This window comes from Papaver somniferum, unplaced genomic scaffold (assembly GCF_003573695.1).
Source record: "Papaver somniferum cultivar HN1 unplaced genomic scaffold, ASM357369v1 unplaced-scaffold_123, whole genome shotgun sequence".
Lineage (NCBI taxonomy): Eukaryota > Viridiplantae > Streptophyta > Magnoliopsida > Ranunculales > Papaveraceae > Papaver > Papaver somniferum.
The window spans coordinates 8,028,055-8,040,557 of NW_020621381.1; positions in this window are offsets into that span (position 1 = coordinate 8,028,055).

Here is a 12,503-nt window from a genome sequence, read left to right on the forward strand (position 1 = left end):
GACTCTTTTGAGTTAACGTATATAAAATTCAACATTTTTATGAACTCTTTCTCTTTGTGTTGGTTTTGTCTTTCCATTTCATTCAAGATTTTCTTTTTTTGTTAGTTTTGTCTTTCTATTTCATTCAAGATACATGAAATCTGTAAGGATTTGCATTAGTTCTGCACGGTCTTTCATCCTTCTGCTATTGTGAAATTTGACTTCCTTCATATTTTCTTGAATCAATGTACATAGAAATACAATTTTTACTAGACGTAATGCCTTTGAACATATTATTTGTGATTACAATACATTTTTCAAACTTTTTCTGTTAAAGATGAGTTTATCTAGTTTACAATTTAGTTTCAGAAATCAGTTTCAGACTTATAACGAAGTGTGTAGACTTTTTTGAGTTAACGTATATAAAATTCAACATTTTTATGAACTCTTTCTCTTTGTGTTGGTTTTGTCTTTCTATTTCATTCAAGATTTTTTTTTTGTTGGTTTTGTCTTTCTATTTCATTCAAGGTACATGAAATCTGTTAGGATTTGGATTAGTTCTGCACGGTCTTTCATCCTTCTGCTATTGTGAAATTTGACTTCCTTCATATTTTCTTGATTCAATGTACATAGAAATGCAATTTTTACTAGACGTAATGCCTTAGAACATATTATTTGTGATACAATACAATATTTTCAAACTTTTTCTGTTAAAGATGAGTTTATCTAGTTTACAATTTAGTCACAGAAATCAATTTCCGACTTATAACGAAGTGTGTAGACTTTTTTGAGTTAACGTATATAAAATTCAACATTTTTATGAACTCTTTCTCTATGTGTTGGTTTTGTCTTTCTATTTCATTCAAGATACATGAATCTGTGAGGATTTGGATTAGTTCTGCATGGTCTTTCATCCTTCTTTTATTGTGAAATTGAATCTTTCATATTTTCTTGAATCAACATACATAGAAATGCAATTTCTACTAGAGCTATTGCCTTAGAACATATTAATTGTAATTACAATATATTTTTCAAACTTTTTTTATTAAATATGAGTTTATCTAGTTTACAATTTAGTCTCAGCAATCAATTTCCGACTTATAACGAAGTGTGTAGACTTTTTTGAGTTAACGTATATAAAATTCAACATTTTTATGAACTCTTTCTTTTTGTATTGGCTTTGTCTTTCAATTTGATTCAAATAGATGAAATTTATTAGAATTTGGATTAGTTGGCTGGTCTTTCATCCTTCTGGTATTGTGAAATTTGACTTCCATCATATTTTCTTGAATCAATGTACATAGAAATGCAATTTTTACTAGACGTAATTCCTTAGAACATATTATTTGTGATTACAATAAATTTTTCAAACTTTTTCTGTTAAAGATGAGTTTATGTAGTTTACAATTTAGTCTCACAAATCAATATCCGTCTTATAACAAAGTGCGTAGACTTTTTTGACTTAACTTAAATAAAATTCAACATTTTTATGAAATCTTTCTTTTTGTGTTGGCTTTGTCTTTTTATTTGATTCAAGATAGATGAAATTTGTTAGGATTTGGATTAGTTCTTCTTGGTCTTTTATCCTTCTTCTATTGTGAAATTCGCGTTACTTCATATTTTCTTGAATCAACGTACATAGAAATGCAATTTTTACTAGATGTAATGCCTTAGAACATATTAATTGTAATCACATACAGTTTTCAAACTTTTTCTGTTAAAGAAGAGTTTATCTAGTTTACAATTTTTAGTCCTCAGAAATCAATTTCCGATTTATAACGAAGTGTGTAAGAATTTTTTTGAGTTAACGTAAAAAAATTGACATTTTAATGAACTCTTTTCTTTTTTGTGTTGCCTTTGTCTTCTATTTGATTCAAGATAGATGAAAGTGTTATGATTTGGGGTTAGTTCTGCTTGGTCTTTTCGTCCGTTCTTCTATTGTGAAATTTGACTTCCTTCATATGTTCTGAATCAACATACATAGAAATGTAATTTTTACTAGACGTACTGCCTTAGAACATGTTAACTGTGCTTAATAATACATTTTTAAACTTTCTCTGTTAAAGTGAGTTTATCTAGTTTACAACTAGTCTCGGATCAATTTCCGACTTATAACGAAGTGCGTAGACTTTTTTTTGAGTTAAACGTAAATAAAGTTCAACATTTTTTTGAACTCTTTTTCTTCTTTTTGTGTTGGCTTTGTCTTTCAATTTGATTCAAATAGATGAAATTTGTTAGAATTTGATTAGTTCGTCTGGCCTTTCAATCCTTCTTCTATTGTTAAATTTGACTTCCTTCATATTTTCTTAAGCAATTTACATAGAAAATGGCAATTTTTACTAGACGTAATGCCTTAGAACATATTATTGTGATTACAATAAATTTTTTCAAACTTTTTCTGTAAAGATGAGTTTAGTTCCTAGTTTACAAATTAGTTTCAGAAATCAGTTTCAGACTTATAACGAAGTGTGCTTTTTTGAGTTAACGTATATAATATTAAAACATTTTATGAACTCTTTTTTTTTGTGTTGGCTTTGTCTTTCTCTTTGATTCAAGATAGATGAAAATTTGTTAGGATTTGAGTAGTTCTTCTTGGTCTTTCATCCTTCTTCTAATTGTGAAATTCTCCTTACTTTCATATTTTCTCGAACCAACGTACATAGAAATGCAATTTTTACTAGATGTAATACCTTAGAACATATTAATTGTAATTAAAATACATTTTTCAAACTTTTTCTGTTAAGATGAGTTTATCTAGTTTAACAATTTTTATCGAGTCTCAGAAATCAATTTCCGATTTAATAACGAAGTGTGTAGAACTTTTTGAGTTAACGTAAATAAAATTGAAGATTTTTATGAACTCTTTCTTTTTGTGTTTGCCTTTGTCTTTCTATTTGATTCAAGATAGTAAATTTGTTATGATTTGGGTTAGTTCTGCTGGTCTTTCGTCCTTCTTTTATTGTGAAATTTGACTTCCTTCATAGTTTCTTGAATCAACATACATAGAAATGTCATTTTTACTAGACGTACTGCCTTAGAACATGTTAACTGTGCTTAAAATACATTTTTAAACTTTCTCTGTTAAAGATGAAGTTTATATCTAGTTTACAACTGAGTCTCGGAAATCAATTTCCGACTTATAACGAGTGTTGGAATTTTTTGAGTTAACGTAAATAAAGTTCAACATTTTTATGAACTCTTTCTTTTTGTGTTGGCTTTGTCTTTCAATTTGATTCAAATAGATGAAATTTGGTTAGAATTTATATTAGTCTTTGGCCTTTCATCCTTCTTCTAGTGTGAAATTTGACTTCCTTCATATTTTCTTTAATCAATGTACATAGAAATGCAGATTTTTACTAGAACGTAATGCCTTAGAACATATTATTTTTGATTACAATACATTTTTCAAAACATTTTCTGTTAAAGATGAGTTTATCTAGTTTACAATTAGTTTCAGAAATCAGTTTCTGACTTATAATGAAGTGTGTAGACTTTTTTGAGTTAACGTATATAAAATTCAACATTTTATGAACTCTTTCTTCCTTTTGTGTTGGTTTTGTCTTTCCATTTCATTCAAGATTTTCTTTTTTTGTTAGTTTTGGTTTCTATTATTCATTCAAGATACTGAAATCTGTAAGGATTTGCATTAGTTCTGCACGGTCTTTCATCCTTCTGCTATTGTGAAATTTTGACTTCCTTCATATTTTTCTTGAATCAATGTACATAGAAATACAATTTTTACTAGACGTAATGCCTTAGAACTATTATTTGTGATTACAATACATTTTTCAAACTTTTTCTGTTAAAGATGAGTTTATCTAGTTTACACAATTTAGTTTCAGAAATCAGTTTCAGACTTATAACGAAGTGTGTAGACTTTTTTGAGTTAACGTATATAAAATTCAACATTTTTATGAACTCTTCTTTCTCTTTGTGTTGGTTTTGTCTTTCTATTTCATTCAAGATTTTTTTTTTTGTTGGTTTGTGTTTCTATTTCATTCAAGGTACATGAAATCTGTTAGGATTTGGATTAGTTCTGTACGGTCTTTCATCCTTCTGCTATTGTGAAATTTGACTTCCTTCATATTTTCTTGATTCAATGTACATAGAAATGCAATTTTTACTAGACGTAATGCCTTAGAACATATTATTTGTGATTACAATACATTTTTCAAACTTTTTCTGTTAAAGATGAGTTTATCTAGTTTACAATTTAGTTTCAGAAATCAGTTTCAGACTTATAACGAAGTGTGTAGACTTTTTTGAGTTAACGTATATAAAATTCAACATTTTTATGAACTCTTTCTTTTTGTGTTGGCTTTGTCTTTCAATTTGATTCAAATAGATGAAATTTGTTAGAATTTAGATTAGTTCTCTCTGGCCTTTCATCCTTCTTCTATTGTGAAATTTGACTTCCTTCATATTTTCTTTAATCAATGTACATAGAAATGCAATTTTTACTAGACGTAATGCCTTAGAACATATTATTTTTGATTACAATACATTTTTCAAACTTTTTCTGTTAAAGATGAGTTTATCTAGTTTACAATTTAGTTTCCGAAATCAGTTTCAGACTTATAATGAAGTGTGTAGACTTTTTTGAGTTAACGTATATAAAATTCAACATTTTTATGAACTCTTTCTCTTTGTGTTGGTTTTGTCTTTCCATTTCATTCAAGATTTTCTTTTTTTGTTAGTTTTGTCTTTCTATTTCATTCAAGATACATGAAATCTGTAAGGATTTGCATTAGTTCTGCACGGTCTTTAATCCTTCTGCTATTGTGAAATTTGACTTCCTTCATATTTTCTTGAATCAATGTACATAGAAATGCAATTTTTACTAGACGTAATGCCTTAGAACATATTATTTGTGATTACAATACATTTTTCAAACTTTTTCTGTTAAAGATGAGTTTATCTAGTTTACAATTTAGTTTCAGAAATCAGTTTCAGACTTATAACGAAGTGTGTAGAATTTTTTGAGTTAACGTATATAAAATTCAACATTTTTATGAACTCTTTCTCTTTGTGTTGGTTTTGTCATTCTATTTCATTCAAGATTTTTTTTTTGTTGGTTTTGTCTTTCTATTTCATTCAAGGTACATGAAATCTGTTAGGATTTGGATTAGTTCTGCACGGTCTTTCATCCTTCTGCTATTGTGAAATTTGACTTCCTTCATATTTTCTTGATTCAATGTACATAGAAATGCAATTTTTACTAGACGTAATGCCTTAGAACATATTATTTGTGATTACAATAAATTTTTCAAACTTTTTCTGTTAAAGATGAGTTTATCTAGTTTACAATTTAGTCACAGAAATCAATTTCCGACTTATAACGAAGTGTGTAGACTTTTTTGAGTTAACGTATATAAAATTCAACATTTTTATGAACTCTTTCTCTATGTGTTGGTTTTGTCTTTCTATTTCATTCAAGATACATGAATCTGTGAGGATTTGGATTAGTTCTGCATGGTCTTTCATCCTTCTTTTATTGTGAAATTGACTTCTTTCATATTTTCTTGAATCAACATACATAGAAATGCAATTTCTACTAGAGCTATTGCCTTAGAACATATTAATTGTAATTACAATACATTTTTCAAACTTTTTTTATTAAATATGAGTTTATCTAGTTTACAATTTAGTCTCAGCAATCAATTTCCGACTTATAACGAAGTGTGTAGACTTTTTTGAGTTAACGTATATAAAATTCAACATTTTTACGAACTCTTTCTTTTTGTGTTGGTTTTTTCTTTCTATTTGATTCAAGATACATGAAATTTGTTAATATTTGGATTAGTTCTGCATGGTCTTTCATCCTTCTTTTATTGTGAAATTGACTGCTTTCATATTTTCTTGAATCAACGTACATAGAAATGCAATTTTTACTAGAGCTATTGCCTTAGAACATATTAATTGAATTACAATACATTTTTCAAACTTTTTTATTAAAGATGAGTTTATATAGTTTACAATTTAGTCTCAGCAATCAATTTCCGACTTATAACGAAGTGTGTAGACTTTTTTGAGTTAACGTATATAAAATTCAACATTTTTATGAACTCTTTCTTTTTGTATTGGCTTTGTCTTTCAATTTGATTCAAATAGATGAAATTTATTAGAATTTGGATTAGTTGGCTGGTCTTTCATCCTTCTGGTATTGTGAAATTTGACTTCCATCATATTTCCTTGAATCAATGTAAATAGAAATGCAATTTTTACTAGACGTAATTCCTTAGAACATGATATTTGTGATTACAATAAATTTTTCAAACTTTTTCTGTTAAAGATGAGTTTATGTAGTTTACAATTTAGTCTCACAAATCAATATCCGACTTATAACAAAGTGCGTAGACTTTTTTGACTTAACTTAAATAAAATTCAACATTTTTATGCAATCTTTCTTTTTGTGTTGGCTTTGTCTTTTTATTTGATTCAAGATAGATGAAATTTGTTAGGATTTGGATTAGTTCTTCTTGGTCTTTTATCCTTCTTCTATTGTGAAATTCGCCTTACTTCATATTTTCTTGAATCAACGTACATAGAAATGCAATTTTTACTAGATGTAATGCCTTAGAACATATTAATTGTAATCACAATACAGTTTTCAAACTTTTTCTGTGAAAGAAGAGTTTATCTAGTTTACAATTTTTAGTCTCAGAAATCAATTTCCGATTTATAACGAAGTGTGTAGAATTTTTTGAGTTAACGTAAATAAAATTGAACATTTTATGAACTCTTTCTTTTTGTGTTGCCTTTGTCTTTCTATTTGATTCAAGATTGATGAAATTTGTTATGATTTGGGTTAGTTCTGCTTGGTCTTTCGTCCTTATTCTATTGTGAAATTTGACTTCCTTCATATTTTCTTGAATCAACATACATAGAAATGTAATTTTTACTAGACGTACTGCCTTAGAACATGTTAACTGTGCTTATAATACATTTTTTAAACTTTCTCTGTTAAAGATGAGTTTATCTAGTTTACAACTGAGTCTCGGAAATCAATTTCCGACTTATAACGAAGTGCGTAGACTTTTTTTGAGTTAACGTAAATAAAGTTCAACATTTTTATGAACTCTTTCTTTTTGTGTTGGCTTTGTCTTTCAATTTGATTCAAATAGATGAAATTTGTTAGAATTTGGATTAGTTCTGTCTGGCCTTTCATCCTTCTTCTATTGTGAAATTTGACTTCCTTCATATTTTCTTTAATCAATGTACATAGAAATGCAATTTTTACTAGACGTAATGCCTTAGAACATATTATTTGTGATTACAATACATTTTTCAAACTTTTTCTGCTAAAGATGAGTTTATCTAGTTTACAAATTAGTTTCAGAAATCAGTTTCAGACTTATAACGAAGTGTGTAGACTTTTTTGAGGTAACGTATATAAAATTCAACATTTTTATGAACTCTTTCTCTTTGTGTTGGTTTTGTCTTTCTATTTCATTCAAGATTTTCTTTTTTTGTTTGTTTTGTCTTTTTATTTCATTCAAGATACATGAAATCTGTTAGGATTTGGATTAGTTCTGCACGGTCTTTCATCCTTCTGCTATTGTGAAATTTGACTTCCTTCATATTTTTTTGAATCAATGTACAGAGAAATGCAATTTTTACTAGACGCAATGCCTTAGAACATATTATTTGTGATTACAATAAATTTCTCAATCTTTTTCTGTTAAAGATGAGTTTATCTAGTTTACAATTTAGTCACAGAAATCAATTTCCGACTTATAACGAAGTGTGTAGACTTTTTTGAGTTAACGTATATAAAATTCAACATTTTTATGAACTCTTACTTTTTGTATTGGCTTTATCTTTCAATTTGATTCAAATAGATGAAATTTATTAGAATTTGGATTAGTTGGCTGGTCTTTCATCCTTCTGCTATTGTGAAATTTGACTTCCTTCATATTTTCTTGAATCAATGTACATAGAAATGCAATTTTTACTAGACGTAATGCCTTAGAACATATTATTTGTGATTACAATACATTTTTCAAACTTTTTCTGTTAAAGATGAGTTTATGTAGTTTACAATTTAGTCACACAAATCAATATCCGACTTATAACGATGTGTGTAGACTTTTTTGAGTTAACGTATATAAAATTCAAAATTTTTATGAACTTTTTCTTTTTGTGTTGGCTTTCTCTTTCTATTTGATTCGAGATAGATGAAATTTGTTAGGATTTGGATTAGTTCTGCTTGGTCTTTCATCCTTCTTCTATTGTGATAGACTTCCTTCATATTTTCTTGGATCAACGTACATAGAAATACAATTTTTACTAGAGCTATTGCCTTAGAACATATTAATTGTAATTAAAGTACATTTTTCAAACTTTTTATGTTAAAGATGAGTTTATCTAGTTTACAATTTAGACTCACCAATCAATTTCCGACTTATAACGAAGTGTGTAGACTTTTTTGAGTTAACGTATAAAATTCAACATTTTATGAACTCTTTCTTTTGTGTTGGTTTTGTCTTTCTATTTCATTAAAGATACATTAAATTTGTTAGGATTTGGATTAGTTTGCATGGTCTTTTATCCTTCTTCTATTGTGAAATTTGACTTCCTTCATATTTTCTTTAATCAACGTACATAGAAATGCAATTTTTACAAGAGGATTGTTAGAACATATTAATTGTAATTACAATACATTTTTCAAACTTTTTTTGTTAAAGATGAGTTTATCTAGTTTACAATTTAGTCTCAGCAATCAATTTCCGACTTATAACGAAGTGTGTAGACTTTTTTGAGTTAACGTATATAAAATTCAACATTTTTATGAAATTTTTTTTGTTGGCTTTGTCTTTCTATTTGATTCAAGATAATGAAATTTGTTAGGATTTGGATTAGTTCTGCTGTCTTTCATCCTTCTTCTATTGTGAAATTTGACTTCCTTCATATTTTCTTGGATCAACGTACATAGAAATACAATTTTTACTAGAGCTATTCCTTAGAACATATTAATTGTAATTACAATACATTTTTCAAACTTTTTCTGTTAAAGATGAGTTTATCTAGTTTAATTTAGTCTCAGAAATAAATTTCTGACTTATAACGAAGTGTGTAGACTTTTTTGAGTTAACGTATATAAAATTCAACATTTTTATGAACTCTTTCTTTTTGTATTGGCTTTGTCTTTCAATTTGATTCAAATAGATGAAATTTATTAGAATTTGGATTAGTTGGCTGGTCTTTCATCCTTCTGCTATTGTGAAATTTGACTTCCTTCATATTTTCTTGAATCAATGTACATAGAAATGCAATTTTTACTAGACGTAATGCCTTAGAACATATTATTTGTGATTACAAAAATTTTTCAAACTTTTTCTGTTAAAGATGAGTTTATCTAGTTTACAATTTAGTCTCAGAAATTAATTTCCGACTTATAACGATGTGTGTAGACTTTTTTGAGTTAACGTATATAAAATTCAACATTTTTATGAACTCTTTCTTTTTGTGTTGGTTTTGTTTTCTATTTCATTCAAGATACATGAAATTTGTTAGGATTTGGATTAGTTCTTCTTGGTCTTTCATCCTTCTTCTATTGTGAAATTTGCCTTCCTTCATATTTTCTTGAATCAACGTACATAGAAATGCAATTTTTACTAGATGTATACCTTAGAACATATTATTTGTGATTACAATATTTTTCAAACTTTTTCTATTAAAGATGAGTTTATCTAGTTTACAATTTAGTCTCAGAAATCAATTTCCGATTTATAACGAAGTGTGTAGACTTTTTTGAGTTAACGTATAAAATTCAACATTTTTATGAACTCTTTCTTTTTGTGTTGGTTTTTTCTATTTGATTCAAGATAGATGAAATTTGTTAGGATTTGGATTAGTTCTGCATGGTCTTTCATCCTTCTTGAATTGACTTCTTTCATATTTTCTTGAATCAACGTACATAGAAATGCAATTTTACTAGAGCTATTGCCTTAGAACATATTAATTGTAATAACAATACATTTTTCAAACTTTTTTTATTAAAGATGACTTTATCTAGTTTACAATTTAGTCTCAGCAATCAATTTGCGACTTATAACGAAGTGTGTAGACTTTTTTGAGTTAACGTATATAAAATTCAACATTTTTATGAACTCTTTCTTTTTGTATTAGCTTTGTCTTTCAATTTGATTCAAATAGATGAAATTTATTAGAATTTGGATTAGTTGGCTGGTCTTTCATCCTTCTGCTATTGTGAAATTTGACTTCCTTCATATTTTCTTGAATCACGTACATAGAAATGCAATTTTTATTAGATGTAATGCCTTAGAACATATTATTTGTGATTACAATACATTTTTCAAACTTTTTCTGTTAAAGATGAGTTTATCTAGTTTACAATGTAGTCTCAGAAATTAATTTCCGACTTATAACGATGTGTGTAGACTTTTTTGAGTTAACGTATATAAAATTCAACATTTTTATGAACTCTTTTTTTGTGTTGGCTTTCTCTTTCTATTTGATTCAGATAGATGAATTTGTTAGGATTTGGATTAGTTCTGCTTGGTCTTTCATCCTTCTTCTATTGTGAAATTTGACTTCCTTCATTTTTTCTTGGATCAACGTACTTAGAAATACAATTTTTACTAGAGCTATTGCCTTAGAACATATTAATTGTAATTACAATACATGTTTCAAACTTTTTCTGTTAAAGATGAGTTTATCTAGTTTACAATTTAGTATCAGAAATCAATTTCCGATTTATAACTAAGTGTATAGAATTTTTTGAGTTAACGTAAATAAAATTGAACATTTTTATGAACTCTTTTTTTTGTGTTGCCTTTGTCTTTCTATTTGATTCAAGATAGATGAAATTTGTTATGATTTGGTTTTTTTTTCTAGGTCAAAATGGTTTATTAAGCAAAAAAACGTAATTACAAGAATTACAAAAAGGGGGCTTAAGGCCTCCCCTCCCCCATAAACCAAAGGGGAGATAACAACCAAAATAGCTAACAAAATAAGCTCCTAAACACAAATAACTAACAAAAAGAAGGAAACTAGGATTATCATCAAGTTCCTCCACCTCTTTCTTTGTTCTTATTTTTCGCATTTGGAGTTTTCATTATTTTGGATTGAGCTTGTATTTCCTTGAAATATTCCTTTCGGAAAGATAAATCCTTCAAAAACTTTTGTTGAATATCAAATTTTGTTATTGAACAAAAAACTTCATGCTCCTCCGTGGTTAAGCGAATAGTAGTACTTTCCACAGGCCCAGCACCACTGTCCGTGCTTTGATTGTTATTGGGCTTATGTAAAAGCCCAATATTTTCATTGTGATCCTCACGTGAAGTGTCCTGTCTTGTATTCGCCCTATTGTTATGCTGTTGCAGTAAAGCATTATCGCAGCATTAGAACTTCCAGGCTTACGAGAACTTCCTTCTGATCGCCCTTTTGCTATCTCTGTCTCCCTGTCCAAAGGCAGCTCATCCCACTTCTTACCTTTAACCCCCAAGGATGCTTGTGCAACTGAAAAATTTTCATCTGAACTTGAATCACTTTCAACATCATCAACATTCTCATTTAAACCTTCCTCATTCTCGAGCACACTAAATTTGTTAGGAGATAAAACTACTCCAGAGTTAGTTGGTTGCTCAGCAGAAGTTGTTTGCTTAGCCGGTTCAGTGGATTTCTTAGAAGAAGCATACTCTAACGCATCCTACTTAGTTTTCCAATCCTCAGATGCCTTGCATAAATCATCTTCAGCTTTTGCTAAGGTATCTTCCAGTTGTTTGATTGTCTCCAGAACATTCTCCTCATCATTCAGCACAACAATAGTTGTTTCAGCATCATTATAATTTGATTCAATATTTTGTTTACCTGAATTTCTATGTTTCACTTCTTTCCAGACTTGTTTTGCAGGTTTCTCTGTACGTACCAGTTGTTTCTCAGATTCCATGGAAGGATGCGACTTCGCAAGCTTCCTTTTGCACTCATCATCCTCATGCCCAATAATGTTACATATGGAACAAAATTTTGGATAGTGTTGTATATCAATGTACTGCCAGAACTTCTTCCAGCTGATAGATGAATACGTTCTGGAATATGTTTGGCGAAATCTATATCGACAAGCACAACAGCAAAATGGCCATACTCAAGATCAAGAGTTCTTTGATCTACCACAATAGGTGTTCCGAGAGCTTTCCCTATCGTCAACATAGATCTCTCAGTCAACAGCTCCATGTGAAGACCCAGAAATCTTACCCATGTAGCAGCATGGGACGTTCGCTGTTTCTCTGGATTGAAACCCGGATACCAGTCAATCAACCGTAACTGCTGTTGGTTTACCATCATTTTTGATCCATGTAACTTCTTGGTCTTTCATCCTTCTTCTATTGTGAAATTTGCCTTCCTTCATATTTTCTTGAATCAACGTACATAGAAATGCAATTTTTACTAGATGTAATGCCTTAGAACATATTATTTGTGATTACAATACATTTTTCACACTTTTTCTGTTAAAGATGAGTTTATCTAGTTTACGGTTTAGTTTTAAAAATCAACTTCAG